The sequence below is a fragment of the Dama dama genome, chromosome 9, assembly GCF_033118175.1.
Source record: "Dama dama isolate Ldn47 chromosome 9, ASM3311817v1, whole genome shotgun sequence".
Classification (NCBI taxonomy): domain Eukaryota; kingdom Metazoa; phylum Chordata; class Mammalia; order Artiodactyla; family Cervidae; genus Dama; species Dama dama.
Genome location: NC_083689.1, coordinates 31505872 through 31528258, shown reverse-complemented (window position 1 = coordinate 31528258; position 22387 = coordinate 31505872).

Below are 22387 nucleotides of genomic sequence, written 5' to 3'. Positions count from 1 at the left end.
TTTTTTCCCCAAATCATTCACTTGCCTATGAATTTAAAGATGAACCTTGACCTCTTCATTACTTTCTCTAGTTTCTATGAAAATTTCATAAAATTGTTATAGGTCTCTGGATAATACAAGTTAAAATATCACCAAGAAAACACATTTTTGAGGAAAGAAAAAAGAACTATTGAATAAACTTGCTTTTTTCACTTTTTCACCTTAAGTATGAATCATTCCTCTTATGGCTTCTTTCAAACACCTTAACCTTAATTAGGCCCCAATTCTACAGTGGTCCCCACTGGGAGGTGGGGAGACTTTGTGCATTATAATACTAAGGTTTCAGTAAGCACAAAGTTTTGTAGCAGACTCTTCAATTAAAAGTTGCATTGTTAGACCTAAAGCTGTCAAAGAACCCAACACCTGGTATTTTCTATCAGCAGAGGCAATAGTAACATTATGCACAGAGAAATGTTGACAAGCTCTCTCTGTAGTGACACCAGCCAGCTCAGGTTATAATTACCCTTGTTACATCATCACTTTCTCTGCTATATACACAGCAAGGGAGCTCTTGCTTAGGAGACAGATTTGTGTTTATAGCCAAAGAGTTGTTCCTTTTTAATTCAAACCAGGTTTGCTGATAGCTGGGAGGGGTGGGAGGGAGGAAAGAAAAACTGTTATAATTAGAGTATCAGGAAGAGAAACAATAAACACTTAAATGATGAGGAAGTGATCATCGAGCACTCTGAAACAGAAGATCAGAGTTTAAGTCAGGCATTTCTGACAAGGATATCAGTAGGTTCATTAACTGCCCTTCCTGCTTTCAGAAAATTTTAAATGTGGCAATTTACATTAAAATGGATTTAGTGACACCATCTTCTCATTACTGTCAGTTTACATTTGGGTTCATAAACTATAATTGTAAATAAAATATGCTTTTCATTACAATGTCTATTTAGTAGAATATGGTAGGAAATTAGAGGCATAATCACAATCTAAATTATTAATTCAGTGATATTTTTCAGGTGCCATATGTAGATACTCCATTGTGCATAATGAGTGTGCACACAGTGGTTGAATTAGGTCTGCATTTCCAGGCTCCACCTCTTCTTTCCTTGCCCTATTTTGTTTTTGCTCCTCTACCTCCTCACAGTGGTACACAGTAAAAAGGACTTTCTGAAGTAGTCTACCTGTGATTATCTGTGCCATAATTTTTATATAATTTCTCCCAAGTTTTAAGAGGCCTCCAATAAATAACACCTGTCTTCTGTGTCCATGTTCTAAGTATGTTGAGAAGAGAAAGATTAGGAGAACAAAATACTAGCTTTATTATGGGCAAAGTTAAGTTGGAGAATGTAACTTAGTCTGTGGGATAAATGGACTAGAATTTGGGAGATTCCTGGTCTGTCCTGATTATAATGGACAGCTTTCTCACTGTAGTAGGCTGAATAATGGCCATCAATGATATCAGATCCTAATTTCTGGCACCAATGAATGTTTAGCTGGTAAAGTTTTTGCAGATGTGATTATGTTAAGGATGTTGAGATGAAGGGATTTTTCTGGTTATAAAAATGGGCCTTAAATGCTGTGAGAAGTGTCCTTGTGAGAGAGTCAGAAGGATAAACGATAAGCTGAAGAGGGGAAAGCAGTGTGACCACAAAGACAGAGATGGGCGTGATGCAGCCATCAGCCAAGGAATGCCAGCAGCCAAAGAGCTGGAAGAAGCAAGAAACAGCCCCCCTTCTAGAGACTCTAAGGGAATCCAGCCCTACTGACACCTTGGTCTTGGCCCAGTGAAACTGAATTTGGAATTCTGGCCTCCAGAACTCTGAAAGAGTATTTCTGTTGTTTTTAGGCACTCAATTTGGAGTAACTTGTTATAACAGCTTCAAGGAACTAATATGCCTCCTCCTCATCTCTAGTAGACAGCCCCTGGAGGTGCTGAGGATGAAGATTCTCAAGAGGATCAAGAGCTGAGAGGATCATTTATGGCCAGTTAGCCTTTCAAACTCACAAGTCAGGTGGGGTCATGCCACTTTTTGTGGGGCAGACTGATTAAAAAATAGGGAGGGGCCAAGGATGTGTTAGGGTAAATTCCTCTTTATAGGAAACTCCCCCTTCCCTTGATTCTCTGACATCCCTAAATTCTAACAATTTCAATGTTAAAATAACTTTTGCTATATAAGTATTATGGTTGTTAGTAAGTCTGAACAAAGGTTGACGTTGAAATCAGCTGCTACATCCAAGAATTTTGAAGATCAAGATAGTGTATATTAGTATAAAAACAAAGATTACCCATCAAATTGAAATTTTACTCTCCATCTTACAAACAACTTCCATATTGCAGCATGGAAGGAGAGGTTATCTTGCTTAATGAAAGAAGTAAATTAGATGATATAAACATTATCAAATTCCCCACTCATTTTCACCTGTGAAATGGTACTGTTTATTTGTTCTATTTTAAAATACTTTCCCTCAACATTAAATAATTATGTGGAGAAATTACTATGTAAATATCTACTTGGAATATTCTCTTTGTTTTTCCTTGGCTTTAAAAAACTGACAAATCAAGGAAAATTTGGTCAAAAAGCCAAAGACATATATAACAAAAGAAAACAAAAAGCCTACTGACTTTGCCTCAAGGAGCAGGATTCATGTGGTGTGGCTTAACCATTTGTTTACTGTTACTATCTTCCCTTTCATATGGCCTTCCCCAGATATGATGTTTTGAATATTATTTCCCATAACAGGTATAAATAAACTAATGTTTATTCAGCAAATATTTAATGAATGCTAACTTTGCACAAAATGTTAAGTGAACAAAACAGAGACCTCTTCTTTGTGGGCTTACTTTCTTTATGTCTAGGGGTATCCTTTGCAGAATCTGACCTAACTCTTTTGGGGGGACATCTTTGCTTAACTCGGGCACATGCAAGCAATGAATAACATGTAGTCCAGAAGCTCAGCCATGACATAGAAACCACACAAGCAACAGAGAAAAGCATTCTCTTTCCTGCAAATGTAAACTAAATATTAAACAAAATTTTTGAAATAGGCCATTACCTCTCACTGAAGGAAGGACAAAAAGATTATAATATTCTTTTGAATCCTTCCAATTTACTTCTTAGCTCTCTGGAGCAGGGGCTCTGGAACTAAAAGAAACTAGGATAGGCCACAGAATCCAGTATTATAAGCACTGGACTATATGAAAATGGGGATCTATTCTTTCTATTTTTCTTCAGTTTATATTTCATAGAACTCTTTGGAAGCTCTGCATTTTCTTTCATTTTTGTTTTGCTTTTTAGTAAACAAGTGCATGTCTTGGAACCTGTTACCTATGCTGCTGCTAAGTCACTTCAGTCGTGTCCGACTCTGTGTGACCCCATAGACGGCAGCCCACCAGGCTCCCCCGTCCCTGGGATTCTCCAGGCAAGAACACTGGAGTGGGTTGCCATTTCCTCCTCCAATGCATGAAAGTGAAAAGTGAAAGTGAAGTCGCTCAGTAGTGTCCGACTCTCTGCGACCCCATGGACTGCAGCCCACCAGGCTCCCCCGTCCATGGGATTTTCCAGGCAGGAGTACTGGAGTGGGGTGCCATTGCCTTCTCCGTGACCTATGCTATGTATACTTATTTTGTAATTATTCCATATTGATATCTCTTACTTCCACAAAAACATTTTAATTTCCTTTGTGGGGCTTTATTGTATTTGGCACAGTGCTACAGAGTAGGCATTTAATGAAATTTCTCAACTGGTATGAGCAATTAAAAAAAATGACAATGACTACAAAGAATATAGTATATAATACAACAGTGACCAGTAGAATTTAGGGGTGAAAAAGAAGTGTAACTTTTAAATTATGGGTCTTTTATTTGTTAAAAAAAAAATATATATATATATATATATATTTATTTATTTCTTCTTAGACTCCTTTCACTGTTCACTGGAACATCACTTGTAAATTTGGAATATGAATATTTTACAAATAAATGAGCAGGGATAATTATAATTGTTCATGATATTTAAGGGCCACTAAAAGGAAATAATTTTCATTAATCAGTAGATTATGTCATGTGGTTCTAAAACTTAAAAACTCAACTAGTGGATTTTTTTTTTTTTCTTGACATTTTACTCATTTGGCCAATTATCATTAGTCTTTTACAGACCATTAATGCCATCATCTCTTTTGAGTAATTTGTTTCCATTTCCTTTCAAAAGTACATTTGGCCTCTTTTAAAGTGGATATTGCCAGTTTACTCTTTCAAAATTTATTTACTTCTGGGTAAATAAGCAAACTCTCTTTCAGTGGGTCACTAAGCAAGTCTTGGAAGTGAGATTGACAGATGTCAAGTCTTAGAGATACTCAGATACATAAGGAAGGGTAAGAGTTGTTTAACTTTTTATTCATGAGAAGAAGGTAGTTAGAAGGTCTGATGTAAATGTAATAATTCTAACAAAATATCTTAGGGTGTACAGAGAAAATTATAAACAGTATTGAAGACACTTATAGAAGACCTAAATAAATGCATTGCTATAACTATGATCATGGAGAGGAAATAATCTCATATTCTTGTTAGATGTTTTGTGGGACAGAAAAAAGTTTTCAATTCTCTGAAGTTTAATAAAAGAGCAAAAGCACCTAAAATAGTTGAAAAGTTCTGCAGAAGATTATCAAGGATGAAACATTGTTTATCAGATATCAAGGCATCATGAAGTAATAGTAATGAAGTAATTTTAGTATTTGTTCAGGAATAAATATGAAAGAAACAAGAGTGTAGAAACAGTCCAATTGATATGGGAAAATTTACTATACAACAACTGTAGCATTACAAATCAGTGGGGATTAGGGGAGCTTTTATGAAAATAGTGGTAGGACAAATAGCTATTTTTTTGAAAATGGGAGTAATAACAGTACCCTAAACTCATGTAGTTGTGATAGTTTAATTACAACTGAATAAATACATCTTTATATCAATTTTATTAACAGTTATATATATATATATTTACTAGTCCCTATAATATTTTTCTATCATTTTTCTATTGGATCATTTCTCTTTTTCTTAATGTATGTACATTTTGGAAGTCAAGCTAGTTCTTTGTCATAATGATTGCAAGTGTTTCTTCTGTTTTTCTCACTTAACTTATGGTAATTAATTTTATTATTACTATTTAAAATTTTTATCTAGTCTGACTCCCCTATGATGTCATTTTATATTATGTATAAAACAAAGTATCATTATTCCATAATTAGAAATAAAATTTACTAGTCTTTCTTTTTTGATTTTGTGTGAGTCCATTGTTTGTCTTTGAATCATTGGTCCATCTGAAAATTTTCCTGATAATTTTCATAAATTTAGTTTCCAACCAAATATTATTATGCTGAATGTACTACACACTCCAAAAATTTTTGGAATTTTGATTGATGTAATATTAATCATAAAAAATTGAGATGAATAATTTTAATGTATACTTGGAAATAATCAATTTTATTAATTAAAAATTGTACCCCAATAAATGAGTATCTAATTGTGCCAATGGGAAACAGCATTTAGGTCTTCAGAGTTCAGAATAAATGACATATCTGCACCCCTAGCTAATAATACAGATTTTAACAATGAACATAGTTTTGGACTTTCAACTGATTTCTCTGACCTGAGGTGCACTTTGCAGTTTGTGAGGAAAAGAGCAGGAAGAAATCAATCAGGAAAGGAGGAAATGAGTGTGAGTCACACATTTTTATATTTCAGTCAGTCTTAAATTCCTTTCTGCCTCTATTTTTATATGGATAAAAGATTTCACAGAATAGTAATTTCATATTTTAATGCTTGACTACTTTTAATTGATGCATTTTCATTCTTTATTAGTCAAAAAAATCTTACAAAATTTTTCTCTCTTCTAGAAACCAACACATTGCCTTTGTTGTTTGCTAGTTTTTTGGACCATTCTGCAAAGGGTTCTATTTTTGTTCTTCCAGATTCCAGGTCACTTGAAGATATTTTAGCTCTTTTAAGATCTATAATTTTGTGTGCTAAAGTTCAAAATTTGGTTTTCATTTCTTTGTGTATTGTCACTGAGGTCATACAACTCCTGTAATGAGTTGCAGGGAGAGGCTATATAGAGCTTGGTTCCTTTCTCCCCTTTAGGGTTATTTAGAAAGCATAAATCACATTTTCTGTTTCCACATTTTCATCTCCTACTCATTTCCCAAACCACTGCAATTTGGGCATCTACCTAACAAGTTCTTAAAACTCTCTTTTCTATTTTGAGGTTTTCAGGCCCTTCTATTTGAACTATACATTCTACAGAAACAGCGATGTTTGTCTGTCTTGTTCTTTGCTGTGTTCCAGTGTCTAGCACAGAGAAGGCTTTCTAATAGCATTCCCTAGAAATGAATGTATGACCGTACTTTTTGAAATTCTGCTCTCAGGCGTCACTGATACAGCTCTCAGCTTTCTTTCTCCTCATTCTCTCAGAGGCTCCCCCAGGCTCAGTCCTGGGTCTACTTTGCTCCCTGTACACACTATCCTCAGTCGGCTGCAGCCACGCTCATGGTTTTCGTTGCATTGTTGTTGTTGTTCAGTCACTAAGTCAGGTCTGACACTTGTGCAGCCCTATGTACTGTAGCCCGCAAGGCTCCTCTGTCCATGGGATTTCCCAGGCAAGAACACTGGAATGGGTTGCCATTTCCTTCTCCAGGAGATCTTACTGACCCAGGGATCAGACCTATATCTCCTTCATTGGGAGATGGATTCTTTACTGCTGAGCCACCAGGGAAGCCCTTTCATTGCTACCTATACATACACTCCCAAATCTCTTATATCCAGTCTTATTCTCTTTTCCAAACTTTGGACTGGCATTTCTCCAGGTTGGGTAGACAAGTCACCATAATCTGAATCACTTGGAGCATACGTTTTGGAATACAGATTTCTTCCTTCTTCTGAATAAAGATATTTAGAGTTGAACCTGGGATTCAGAATTCTCAATGCATTTCACAAATCCTTTCTTTAGACACAAAACTGACTAGAAGTAGACTCATGATGATTTAACAGCTGACTGAGGAAATGTGATTGATCAGGGAAATGTTATGAGGAGTCAGGACTAAATCTGGACTTCAAAAGATGTATAGGAACCCCAAACTTTTCCCAAATCCATCCACTTTTCCTTTCCTCTCCAGCCCTAAACCCCTAGTTCAAGCCACCATCATTTCCCAAAAGGATTATGGAAATAACAACAATTAGAAGGATACTCATCATCATCAGAAGAACAAAGAGGAAGGAGAGAAGAAAGCAGACAAATCACAATGATGTCTAATATTTACTGAATACTTAAAACATATAAGACTCCTCTCTGTGCTTCATAAGTATCCCATAATAAAGACAATAGTTTCCTCTTGATTTCCTCTACTGTTGCTCCCTATAATCCAACTTCCAGGCAGTAGCTAATTTTTAAAATATAAATCAAGTGCTACCTTTCAGGACTCCCCGCTGCATGCAGATTAATTCTCTTGTAGCTTACATTTGCATTTAAAATAAAGTCCAATCTTTCTGCCATGACTCACTTTTCTCTCAGATGTTTTTCTCCATTCTCCATCTTGTTCACACCACTGACTTTTCTTCCTTCGAATGCACCACATTTGTGGCAGTCTTGGTGTCTTAGCCTTTACTCTTCCCACTGCTTTGATTCTCTTTCTCTACATCACCTCTGGCTCCCCCCTCCACTTTTTTTAAAGTCCAATTTACATTGCCACCTTCTCAGTACAGTTTTCTCTCTCTTCCCAATACAAAATAATCCCCTAGTCTGTTTCAGATCATCAGGATATTCCTTCATAATATTTAATATGCTTGAAATTATCTTCTTTACTCATTCATTAGTACTTCTTTACTAATTCATTAGTCTTCCTTGCTCCATCGGGACAGTGTCTTCTTTCCCACTGCTTCTCCCTTATTGCCTTGTAAAGAGCTAATCCACAGTAGATACTCATTGGATGTTCATTGAATGTATGAAGATACAGTAGGTAGACATTTGGGCAGGTGAGAAAAGTGTGTGATAGTCTAGGGTACTGACACATGTAAAATGCTGATAACTATTATTTAGAGGGTGTGTGTGTGTTAGTTGCTCCATTGCATCTGACTCTCTGCAACCCCATGGACTGTAGCCCATCAGGCTCCTCTGTCCATGGAATTCTCCAGGCAAGAATACTGGAGTGGGTTGCCAGACCCTTCTCCAGGGGATCTTCCTGACCCAGGATTTGAATCCAAGTCTCCTGCATTGCAGGTAGATTCTTTTCCATCTGAACCACCAGTAAAAACAAAGAATAGATATTGTTCCTTCAATGGTTTACAACTCTCAGGAAGTATGATATAGAAAATAGTTTATTTCTTCCTACTTTAAAAAGTAAACTACTTTGAAGGATTCTAAGAGCAAAAGTATGTGGCATGTGTTTAAATGGAGAGATTACTCTTAGGTCTACAATCTACCCATGCAAGTCTCATTCAACACCATATTCAAGAAATAATGGGCACTCCAAAATTAAAGGAAGGAATTCAGTGAATATCTACTTTACACCACAGATGCACAAAAAAGCAACTATTCTTGTGAATCACGTGTTGACACATAAGTATGTGTAATGTGTTAATATTTAACTATGTACAGCATATTTTTTAAAGATTTTATTTTAGTAGAAAAGTTGTTTGTAACAAATACCCAGAGGCAAAAATAGAGAAAAACTCTTAATCAAGGGTAATTTAAGTATGGTTTGGCAAAGAAAAAAAAGAAAGTGTACTTCTCTATGCTCAATCTCTTATAAATGGCTGTAAAATCATATGTAAAAGATAAGCATTACTAAGTGTGGTACAGATCAGTCAACGGAGTGGAAATTCTGCATGACTGCCAAAGTGCTTAAAAATCACCAGTCTACATTTCGTTTGAAGTACCTGATTGTGATTCCACTGTAGGAAGACAGACTAACACACATGTGTGGATTAGGAACATATGGGTCTCATTTTAGGGCTAGTGAAACTAAGAGTTAATTGTGTATACATGTCAGTCATCATCAGTCAGTCAATCAGGCAACTAATACCTTTAAGGGTCATGAATCCAAAGGAACTGAAATTGACAGGCAATCTGACAGCCTAAGGCCCATTACCTAGATAACAGGTTGTTTGGACCAAGCCATTCCTGGCTGGGGCAGATGGCACAGGGAAAAGGTAGCTCCTGGGTACTCCTGACTCCATAGCTATAGTAGTCCTCTGGAGAGCAGCAAAGGCAACCCCTCATGCATTTGTTTAGTTAGCAACTGCCAGTCCATTTCACACACGACTAGAATGTAAATAGCATCCCATAATGCTGAAGCCAAAGAGGACCCCAGGGCTTACCTTAACCAACTCCACATTTAACCAATGCAGATACTGAGCTCTAGAGTTAAGGGCACAGATGTGATCAGACCCATATTTCTGATGCATAATCCAATCTTTGATTTACTATCAGTTCAGTCACTCAGTTGTGTCTGACTCTTTGTGACCCCATGAACCACAGCATGCCAGGCTTCCCTGTCCATCACCAACTACCAGAGTCTACCCAAACCCATGTCTGTTAAGTCGGTGATGCCATCCAACCATCTCATCCTTTGTCGTCCCCTTCTCCTCCTACCCTCAATCTTTCCCAGCATCAGGGTCTTTTCAAATGAGTCAGCTCTTCGCATCAGGTGGCCAAAGTTTTGGAGTTTCAGCTTCAACATCAGTCCTTCCAATGAACACCCAGGACTGATCAGTTTTCCCATCTATCTGCCATGAAGTGATGGGACCGGATGCCAAAATCTTAGTTTTCTGAATGTTGAGCTTTAGGCCAACTTTTTCACTTTCCTCTTTCACTTTAATCAAGAGAATATTTAGTTCTTCACTTTCTGCCATAAGGGTGGTGTCATCTGCATATCTGAGGTTATTGATATTTCTCCCGGCAATCTTGATTCCAGCTTGTGCTTCCTCCAGCCCAGCATTTCTCATGTTGTACTCTGCATATCAGTTAAATAAGCAGGGTGACAATATACAGCCTTGACTATTCCTTTTCCTATTTGGAACCAGTCTGTTGTCCCAAGTCCAGTTCTAACTGTTGCTTTCTGAACTGCATAAAGGTTTCTCAAGAGGCAGGTCAGGTGGTCTGGTGCTCCCATCTCTTTTGGAATTTTCCACAGTTTATTGTGATCCACACAGTCAAAGGCTTTGGCATAGTCAATAAAGCAGAAATAGATGTTTTTCTGGAACTCTCTTGCTTTTTTGATGATCCAAATTTAAGCTTCTTACCACAGGTATTTTTATGTCTGTTCTCTAACTGGTGAGATTGAGAAATCTAATTTTGCTGACTAAAATGAATATAGCAATTAAGATTGCAGCATGTAACTCAGTGGAGTGGAACTTTTAAAAATTTCACCTATGGAAATGTGTATGTAAATGAAAATCATTTAAACAAACTCCAGAGGATTCTTTTAATAATGGATAGTAGATAGAGAAGTAGTGACAACCTTTTTTTATGAGTCAAAGTAATACCATCACAGAAAACATAAAAATAAATTTGTCTTCACCCTATCAGTTTTCAGTTAGAGGCCTAGTTCAGAATCACCTGAAAAGTTTTAAAAAGCATACATGCCCGATCCCCAATACAGAAAACTAAATTAGAATCTCCAGGCTTGGACATGGCACATGTGTAATTTAAAAAAAGATCTCCATATGATTTCAATATACAATTTCTATCAACAATGTGGAAAATCTTATTCTTTTAAAACAATGGATAGGAAAATAAAAAATGACAACATCCAAAGTTTAGAGAAGTATCAAAGCCCCTCTTTTTCTCCAGATGTTTTACCAATCCAAGCATCTTTACAGGCAGAGTGCACAGACTGCATTATATCCAGATGCAGATACATAAAACTGTTATATTTCAATTATAATTTTGGATGGGAAAAGAATAAGAGCAGAGATAATAAAACCCATAGAAAATTCTAAAACTGCATTCAGCCAAGAATTCCCAGTACTTCCTCACCCATCCAGTCCTCATCCATTTTTCCAAGGAGTCATGCTGCCTGGCTTCGGCCCTATATCCTTGATCTCTATTTGGAAAGATAGAAGTGTAAGAGTGAATGGTGAAGTAAAGATAATGCAGTGGGAGAGAGAAAGGAAACAAAGAAAGGGTCCAAAAAATTCACAAAGTCAATAATAAATCACTGAAGATACCAGAGCTGCCTAGAATCAGAAGAACAATTAACCCTCAAATAATGGAAATGGCAGCTGAAAAAGTGGTCTTTAGTACCCACCCAGCTTCACTGGTAGTTCAGTCAGTAAACAACCCATCTGTGCTGCAAGAGACTGGGGTTCAATCCCTGGTTCGGGAAAATCCCTTGGAGAAGGAAATGGCAACCCACTTCAGTATTCTTGCTTGGAAAATCTCATGGACAGAGGATCCTGGCAGACTCCTGGCAGTCTCCCTGGCAGAGTCCCTGGGGTTGCAAGAGTGAACAATGACTTGGTGATTAAACTATTATACTGCTGGTAAGAGCCACAGTTAAACATTTCTTTAATACTGAGCTTAAGAATATAGGACTCACTTAAGAAAAGTTATTATTCAGAATACAGCAGCATATAAAGAGAATCTTTATGATCACCTTTTTATGGATACCCAGGCGTTCCCCAAAAGAAGAGCTGCTTCTATATTAGGTTAAGATAAGAAGAGTACCAACTCAAACCCTGAGCTAGACGTTATGGTTTAGAATGGTTACTAATTTGGAAAATTAGTCTCCAACACCATGTTTGGTCCTCTGCCTTGGAGTTTTATATATAACGTTGTCTTGCTTAGGGCAACAAAACAAAAAGAGAGGAAACACAACTACATCATGATATACTCGCCTTATGTCACAGTTTGGTTTCCTGGCAGCTATCAACCCCTTTTGTTCCAGCGTGGCACTGGAACTCCAGGAGTAATCCTACCCAGCCATGACATTTGTTCCTGGATGGAATGTCTTCCTACTAGGGAGAATGCAGTGGAAGTCCACTGTTCTGTGTTTCTCTTTTAACAGCCTTGCCTTTTAATGACATCACTCTTAGCCCTGAGATATGACTGCATTTCCCCAGTTGCCTGATAGTGAAGCAAAGGTTACCTTCTATTTCACAGCAGTGTTGTCATCAAACAGTTCTATTTCACAGATATGACAATGCAATGAATAAAAATTTCCCCAAGTGTACAAAAGGGCTAAAGCAGCCTTTACAATAGGAAACCAATGAGGCGGCAGGATTCAAATAGCCTCCCTAACAGATAACCCGACTGGCAACCTCTGATATCATCCCAAACTTTTGCAGAGAGTGACTGCTTTGTGTTCAACTTTTTTTGTTTTGGTCTTTGGAACTCAAAATAAAACAAAGAGAAAAGTCTGTATACACTGCATGGATGGGCAGAATACAGATGTCCACTAGCCATTTATAAGGACACATAAGATTTCTCAAAGACTTAGAAATTTGAAAGAACCTTAAAGAGAATCATTGGAAGAACTTTGAAAAAGCAACATGTTGTTACCATCTTTCTAAATTCCATATATATGTGTTAGTATGCTGTAATGTTCTTTATCTTTCTGGCTTACTTCACTCTGTATAAGGGGCTCCAGCTTCATCCATCTCATTAGGACTGGTTCAAATGAATTCTTTTTAATGGCTGAGTAATATTCCATGGTGTATATGTATCACAGCTTCCTTATCCATTCATCTGCTGATGGGCATCTAGGTTGCTTCCATGTCCTGGCTATTATAAACAGTGCTGCGATGAACATTGGGGTGCACGTGTCTCTTTCAGATCTGGTTTCCTCAGTGTGTATGCCCAGAAGTGGGATTGCTGGGTCATATGGCAGTTCTATGTCCAGTTTTTTAAGAAATCTCCACACTGTTTTCCATAGCGGCTGTACTAGTTTGCATTCCCACCAACAGTGTAAGAGGGTTCCCTTTTCTCCACACCCTCTCCAGCATTTATTGCTTGTAGACTTTTGGATAGCAGCCATCCTGACTGGCGTGTAATGGTACCTCATTGTGGTTTTGATTTGCATTTCTCTAATAATGAGTGATGTTGAGCATCTTTTCATGTGTTTGTTAGCCATCTGTATGTCTTCTTTGGAGAAATGTCTGTTTAGTTCTTTGGCCCATTTTTTGATTGGGTCATTTATTTTTCTGGAATTGAGCTTCAGGAGTTGCTTGTATATTTTTGAGATTAATCCTTTGTCTGTTTCTTCATTTGCTATTATTTTCTCCCAATCTGAGGGCTGTCTTTTCACCTTACTTATAGTTTCCTTTGTAGTGCAAAAGCTTTTAAGTTTCATTAGGTCCCACTGCTTTATTTTTGCTTTTATTTCCAATATTCTGGGAGGTGGGTCATAGAGGATCTTGCTGTGGTTTATGTCGGAGAGTGTTTTGCCTATGTTCTCCTCTAGGAGTTTTATAGTTTCTGGTTTTACATTTAGATCTTTAATCCATTTTGAGTTTATTTTTGTGTATGGTATTAGAAAGTGTTCTAGTTTCATTCTTTTACAAGTGGTTGACCAGTTTTCCCAGCACCACTTGTTAAAGAGGTTGTCTTTTTTCCATTGTATATCCTTGCCTCCTTTGTCGAAGATAAGGTGTCCATAGGTTCGTGGATTTATCTCTGGGCTTTCTATTCTGTTCCATTGATCTATATTTCTGTCTTTGTGCCAGTACCATACTGTCTTGATGACTGTGGCTTTGTAGTAGAGTCTGAAGTCAGGCAAGTTGATTCCTCCAGTTCCATTCTTCTTTCTCAAGATTACTTTGGCTATTCGAGGTTTTTTGTATTTCCATACAAATTGTGAAATTCTTTGGTCTAGTTCTGTGAAAAATACCGTTGGTAGCTTGATAGGGATTGCATTGAATCTATAGACTGCTTTGGGTAGAATAGCCATTTTGACAATATTGATTCTTCCAATCCATGAACACGGTATGTTTCTCCATCTGTTTGTGTCCTCTTTAATTTCTTTCATCAGTGTTTTATAGTTTTCTATGTATAGGTCTTTTGTTTCTTTAGGTAGATATACTCCTAAGTATTTTATTCTTTTTGTTGCAATGGTGAATGGTATTGTTTCCTTAATTTCTCTTTCTGTTTTTTCATTGTTAGTATATAAGAATGCAAGGGATTTCTGTGTGTTAATTTTATATCCTGCAACTTTACTATATTCATTGATTAGCTCTAGTAATTTTCTGGTAGAGTCTTTAGGGTTTTCTTTATAGAGGATCATGTCATCTGCAAACAGTGAGAGTTTTACTTCTTCTTTTCCTATCTGGATTCCTTTTACTTCTTTTTCTGCTCTGATTGCTGTGGCCAAAACTTCCAACACTATGTTGAATAGTAGTGGTGAGAGTGGGCACCCTTGTCTTGTTCCTGATTTCAGGGGAAATGCTTTCAATTTTTCACCATTGAGGGTGATGCTTGCTGTGGGTTTGTCATATATAGCTTTTATTATGTTGAGATATGTTCCTTCTATTCCTGCTTTCTGGAGAGTTTTAATCATAAATGGGTGTTGAATTTTGTCAAAGGCTTTCTCTGCATCTATTGAGATAATCATATGGTTTTTATGGAATTTAGAAAGATGGTAACGATAACCCTATATGCAAAACAGAAAAAGAGACACAGAAATACAGAACAGACTTTTGAACTCTGTGGGAGAAGGCGAGGGTGGGATGTTTCGAGAGGAATCGGGTGGAGAGGGAGGTGGGAGCGGGGATTGGGATGGGGAAGACGTGTAAATCCATGGCTGATTCATATCAATGTATGACAAAACCCACTGAAATGTTGTGAAGTAATTAGCCTCCAACTAATAAAAAAATTAAAAAAAAAAAAAAGCAACATGTTGAAAAGTATTCATAAACCTTTATGAAAATCTGTGTGCCACTGCATTTCTTTTAGTTTGACAGGAGGTTAGTTGCTGATTGGAGTAAATGGCTAAAATCAAGATTTCTATTTGTTGAGAAGAAGCTGTTTTGTCCCTTTAGCAATGACAATGATTTCATAATGGAAAGTGGAGTTCTGTATGAAATTGTTGTTTAACGAGAAGCAAGGTGTCAAAGTGCTCAAAATGAACTGGTTGAGTGGGTTGCAGCAGATAGAAAATACTGGCTTCCATTTCCTTGGTTCCTTTCGGCAAATGCTTGCTCCATGGGAAAGAACAGGTCCACTCTGTAGAACTCTAAAAATCCCTTTGCAGGTTGAAAAAGAAAAAGAACTGAAGACCTTTTCTTCTGTATCACCATGATGAATGAGCTTTTATGTAAAATAAACATAGAAGCTGACAGGAATTTTTCTTGAATGTCATAGTTTGACAAAGAAAAAATGAAAAAAAAAAAAAAAAAGCCATTTCAAAGTCAGTCTCCCTGTAATGCTTTTATGGGAGAGATGAGGAAAAGGAAGAGTTGTCTTTTAACACATAAAGCAATCTGCCGATGCTTGGTGTTATGTGCTTCTAACCTAAGACGCCTCTCTTTTTTCCCACATTTTGCAGTCCATGTCATTGCTGACTGGTCCATGAAGCCTTTTATAGCTGGGCAATCTCTCCATATTCCATGTGAAATTCCTCCTTGGAAACCTCGATACAGTACCTCTTCTCCAGAAAGAACAGGAAAGAAAAATGTTTTTGACATTTGTCTTTCTTTATTCTATTAATTTTCCAGATTTTCCATGATCTGTTTTCCAGTTTTCCCAGTTCTAAGCACCTTTGCCCCACCTGATTTTACCTGAGAAAGAATTATAGTACAATGAAAGAATATGGGATATTGAATTTGATTCCTTCTCGGCTGTTTTCTAGATGTGGGATCTTGAAAAAAACTCACTTAACATTGAAAGCTTCAGTTTCAACAACTGCAAAATGGAGGTGATATTAATAATGGGTTATTTTGATGGTAAGTGAGATAATCTGGGGAAAGTCCCTTACAATGCTTGATGGAAATTAGGAGAGCAGTGCATGTCCTTTTCTCATTTTCTTCCCCTTTCCTGAAACTCTCCAACTCTGGTTTTGTTTTGTTTTTTGCACCATTCCCTGACGAATGTTAATTTTCTGGAAGGTGAAGATATTGGGGGCAGGTGGTTAAAAAGCATGAGAGAGCTCTTTTGACATTTATTTGGGTGTACGTTTCCTTCTAAGATTTGAGTACCTGAGTGACTGGAGTTATAGGAGGGGACTCTCCCATTATCCCACTTCAGATTTGTATTTTACACTGAATAAAAATAGAATAGAATCAGTCTCTATATGGCAAACACTCACTTCTAGAAATCTAGTATTTGAGACGGCTTACATCTCTTTCTTGGGATAGATGACATCTCTATTTAGCTCACGCCCTAAGTTCTAGAAATACTCTCTTACCATTTGGGGCCTAAAATGTAAAATGAACTGTCTATTCTTCATGGGAAAACAAAACAGAAAACACTGCTGCTACTCATGTTTCCAGGCTCAAAGGTGATAGGTGATGCTGCTTTTGTGCCACATGGAGTCAACCAATTTTTGTCAACCAATTTTGTCTTGGCCAAAAGCCCAGGCACTCGGAAGAATAATATTCAACCATGGTTATACATTAGAATTATCTGGGTAGCTTTAAAAACACTGCAGTGTCTTCATTCTCCCATAGACCAATGAAATCAGAAACTCTTGGGGTTACACCTGGGCATAGGTATTTTTAAAAATCCTCAGATGACATCAGCATGCTTCCAGAGTAGACAAATACCGATTTAGAAAAGACTGTCTCAGTCCTGAAAGAGTTATTATTTCATAACAACCCTAGGTGAGATTGCAAACAAATTGACTTTGGTATGTAAGGGCCATATTTTTCCCATGCTTGGTGTTCTATTTCCATTGTCCCGTGCTCCTTAAACTATCTTTTAAATCATTTCAGTAAATACACCATGATATACAGTTAATAAAAAATAATTTATAAACAATTCAAGGAAAACCAAATGCTTACAGAGGTGGAAGTTGGGTCCTTGAACTGGTGAGTGGTAATTGAACCAGGAGGGCTTCAGAGGCAAGATAAAACACAAAGACGCCCTGTCTTGGGAAGTGTGCACTCAGGTGTGGGACAGCAGGATTCATTCTTGTAACTGGTCTCCTGTGTGTACTTTTCTTTCCTTACAGTCTAATTTCCATACAGAAGTCTGAGTGATCGTTTAAAAAATGCAAATTACTTCTCTGTTTAAATCTTCCCAGTAGCTTCTCACTACACATAGAATAAAACCCAAATCCCATCCTATAGACAAGAAAGGCCCCTGTTCTCACTGTTCCCATCTTATACCCCTCTCTAGGTATCTTACTTTCCTCCGGTCACCTTGGGTGTTTTCTGTTCTTGAGTGGCACAAACTCACTCTTGACTCTGGGCACTTGCTCTCCTTTTGCAGTGCTCTTTCCCAAGACCACAGAGAGGCCTGTCTTGAACTCCTGACCCAAAGCTGCCCCCCTCCCACCACCTTCCATCTCTCTCACGTCTCTTTAGAGCTTTGCTTCAAGGCATCATCCTTTTCCCAAATCATGTTCATTTTGTCCCTTTCCTTGAAGGTGAGGTGTGAAATCACAACTTTGCCTTGTTCATTTCTGTATCTTCAGCAAATGCAGAGCCCACAGGTCTCTCTAGGAAATTAATAAAAAGTAGCACTCTTGACAAACACAGGGCTGCAGGTCCCAAAGCATACTCCCATGGCTTTATGAGTCCCTTTGAGAGATTTACAAAAGTGTCTTCCTTCTTCCAGGCAGATGCAAGACTTAATTGAGGTTTCCATGCAGATGGTGGGTTGATATTTTTTACTTGTGCTGCACAATGGTATAAGGTGGCCAAAATGCCTGAAAAATGGTAACTGTTTGCTGAATGAATTTATGAGGAGTGATAGTGGCAATGCTTGTTAGCAGAGTACTCACTTTGCTCCTGCATTCTGAGCGTTACAAAAGAGACTCAGCAGCAAAATAGCCATGTGCTAATAAATGGAGAACAAACAAATCTCCAGAAGAAACAACCACCAACACTGCTTGACTTGTAGTGTTTGGCAGTTTCCATGGTGTAAAGAGTCCATCCAACCATAGCCCATCATTTCAAGCCATTAACATGATGTTGATGGCTTTTGCAAAACTCCTGAAAGTTAATGGTTTCACAAGCTATTAACATGATATCAACGGTTCACACTGACCCCTACACACCAAATAAAACCCTACCCTGATGTTGAATCTCAAATAGGGATCTCAGAATCTGGGTCAAAGAAAATGACTAATCCCACACTTCTTTGCAGCAAAGGTAAAGATGATTTATACACAGTCTGCTGGCATCTTCATGGATGTGAGGACCTGGAAATGGCTTGACTTCTATGTGGAATGGGAGATCCAAGATGATTTTGAAAATAGAGGAGAAAAACAAAATTAAGGCCAACACCAGTTACCTAATGCATTGAATCTCTCTTTCTTCATCTACAACATAAACAATTTGGACTAAATATTCTCCATTTCAACAAAACAGACTATTGTTCTATATGCTATATGAATATTAACATGAGGGAAGGGGAAAACTAGAAGGTCTTGGTTTCTATGTATGAAGGAGTTTGTGCTATGTGTGTAAATAATATATCACTCTTTCTAGGCTAGTGAGTATTTAATACACATTCTTTTCTAGTTGAAGTAAAATTATTTAGGTCAAATTTGCCTTGAAACTAAAAACTAAAGCTTAAGAACTTTTCTAAATGCCAAGGATACTATTTAAATTAATAAGAACTGAAGTATTTTCCCATTTTTTCTCCTATCAGAGCTTGCATACTGATTTTCCTTTTTACTTCTCTACACACCCTATTTGACATCCTTTGTTTGATTCTGGATTTCAAGCAAAAGTTAAACATGCGCCTAGCAACTCAGACAAAAAGGAAATCCAAACTATCAAGCTGGAGAAGCATAAACCACTGTCATCAGGGGCTCAGAAACAGCTTTCAGAGTTATAATTTCTGATGTTGAGCTATCACTTTGCCGGGCAAATACTAGTGTTGAAATGTATTATTACTGCACTTCTCCCTAGTCCAACCACCAGAACAAACATCCAACTTCTCAGGGAAATTCAAGTGTGCATGGATGAGACAGGAGCCCTTTGCTGCAGCCTTTAGACAGCGGACACCAAGCTCTAATAGAGTCTGTCATCCTCACATGAGCCACTGAATCATGTTTATATATAACTTGCATATTAAAAAGCAACAGCCAATGTCAATGGTCCCGATATAAAAATATCTTAATAGTCAGTAACTAATGAATACTACCATAATAACAGTTTAATTTGAAGAATTCTGACAGCTGGTTGCTTTGATGAGCATGGTTTCCAAGGAATCTTAGTCCCATGCTGAGAACATCACCGGCCTGCTGATTGATAGCAGCAGTGCAGAACTGTTTAATGTCACCACCTCTCAGCTAAAGTAATAATAAACAGGAATGTTACGGTTTATTTTTCTGTATGAATTGTTCAGGCTATATATGGTAAGTACCAACTCAATAGGGGATAATAGCTGCCATTCTCCTGGGAGTTGTAACTGGAGGTGAGCCTTTTTTGTTTTATCAGCAAGGTTTATATATCAGAATAAATGTAGAAGTTCTTGATTTTCTGGTGGATTTATTTTATTCCTTTACATAGCTCTTGCTCATCCCATTCTGCTTAGCAAATGTAATTACTCTGGTTAAGATGTAGCTTCCTTATTATTTTTGAACTTTTCAAGATAGTTTAAAGCAGACAGCTAGGGTATGAAATATATGGTTCTACAACTATCTTAATTATACTGTGGGACTCTGTATTTGATATGAAATAGCAATGTCTGGGAAGTGAATTTAATCTCTACAGATTTTTAGGACGATTGCCAAAAAGATTGATTTTTTTTTCCAGAAGTGCAATCTTTTATTGTATTAATGTCAGAAGCTTCAAATTATTAGGAAATGTGTCAAGAATCTCAAGGTATAATAATGTTCTTTAGAGAGCTTGATTCTGAAGACAGTGCAATGAAATGTTCAAAAAGAAAACATGTCTTATGTTCTTTAAGAATAAAGCTCTGGGATTCGTTTTAATTTGTCATTTTGAGCAGAATGAAGTCTCCACTGAGTACTTTGATGTGAAAGCTCTGGATGTGATATACAGCTATTCCTTGGTCACTAGGAGCTTCACAAGCTCAAGATTGCAGGGACTTTAGCAGTCCTGGAAAAAAAAACAAAAGATACTGACTTGGGATTTGAGGCTTCAGAATTGAATGATGAAAAATCACTGGGATTTGTCCTGGTGAAGAGGTCACAAAGAAGGGATCATAAAAAAGGGGAGATAATATTATGAGCTGTGTCACCAAGCTCAGGTAGAGATTTTATATGTCCTAAAATCAGGGGAAATCTAAGCACTGGGCAATGGATTACTTAGGGTGATTTTTACTGCAATGAATAAAAAGATGGGTTAAATAACACAGGGAAAAGAATGGTTCTAGCATCTGAAAAGGCCACAAATTGGGCCCTTCAGGCACATGGGATTCAGAGATCAGTGCTATCATGAGGGTTTGAACTGTGTTTAATATGATCCTCACTGTGCTCTATAGGTTGTGTGTTCAACTCATTCTCAGACTAGCTCACCCATACTCCACTCTAGCCTTTATCTAAATATCTCAAGGTAAAGTCCTAAGATCAATGCAAGTTTGTCTCTCATTCTTTTTAGAGGAATCCAAGTCAATAATTGACTCAGCCTAGGAAACTCACAGATGCCCAAATATAAATCAGGGGCTGTTAAGGAATGCCATATAGATGCTGATCAGAGTGGTGAAAACAGCAACATTTTCAGAGATAGGCACACTCTACTTTCTGGAAAAACAATGGTTGCCTCAAAGGCTGAAAGGTACAGGTCCTATTGCAAACCTCTGCACACCAGTGTATTAATGTTTTCAGGACCGACTGAAAACTTGATATCCAGTTTTCACTGCCAAATGGCACAGTTTAATTGTTCACCATATCACTCAAGGCTTCATAATGAACTCATTGAACTTGCCAGATGGGACTTCTATTCTTTCAGAAGGAACTCTACATTCTGATGGGGCTGCTCTCATCCCAGCTCCCTACCTTTGTTCTTACTCACTCTTCCCTCATCTTTCATCAGCATCCTTTTCTCTAAGCAACTACATTTGACTTGGCTCTGAACATTGTATTGAAAGAGGTAAAGGATAGTAATTATGAATGTAGGTACTGGAGTTGTGTAGGATCAGACTTAGTTCTGTTAGCAAGTTATTTAACATCACTCAGCTATAATTTCCTTTTATTTGAAATGAGTGTATAATGGGGCCTAATTCAAATGTTGTTCTAAGCATACAATGAGTTAATATATATATGAAAAGTTTAGAACAATGCCTGGCACTTGGCAAGCATTCAATAAATGTGAGCTAGTATGTAAAAATATTCTATGAAATCATTCTCTACCATCCCACATCTCTCCTTCCTTTAAATTACTCTAATGTTTTGGCCCGAATCCCTCCCTGCTCTCTTAAACATGTACTGCTAACTTTATATAGGTGACAAGTATCAGATACTTGTTTTTGTGCACAGGACATAACTCCACACCATAAATCTATAATGTAGGCACCTAACAAATATATACTGAAGACATGGAATGTGCCTAAGAATAAACCTATGTATGTTCAAATAGATCACAGTTGGCCAAAAGGACCATTGAAAAAACCCCACTGAAAATTAACATATGCAATCAAATCCTGTTTTTTTTTTGTAAACTATAAAAAATTATGTCTATAGAGCTAGGGAAGAGTTTATCAGGTATATAATTCAGGTTTTAAAATTCCATTCCAAATATTTACTAACACTCAGTAAATATTTTCTATCTGAGTATTAGGTTGGCATATCCCCTTCAGCATATTTTAGGCAATTTACTAGGTGCAGAGAAGATGGAGGTGAATAAGACAATCTCAGACCTAGCAGAAAAAGAAAACATTAAATATCACAAGTGTGAAAAGGTCTTTAAGGAAAAGTACAAATAGACATGTGTTTATCAGTGTGGGATATAGCACAGGCTTCCTCTGTTCCCTGGATGTATAAACATTAGTGCTATTGGTACACATAGAGGGTTATTATAGGCACATTATATGTAGAAAGTAATAGCTGTATCTGTCTAATGCTATACAGTTTCTAACAGTACTTCCTTATTTCTCATTTGATATTCACCATTAGGTTGTGAGGAAGTAAAGATACTAGTAGACTAAAGTTAAGTGAACTTAAACACTATCTTGTAGATTAGAGGGATGGAGCTGACTGAGGGTTCTAGAACTACTGATTCCATAATTAGTAATCTCTCCATTTTCTCTACCTTGTGCCCCCTACTCCTCTTCTTTTCCAATAA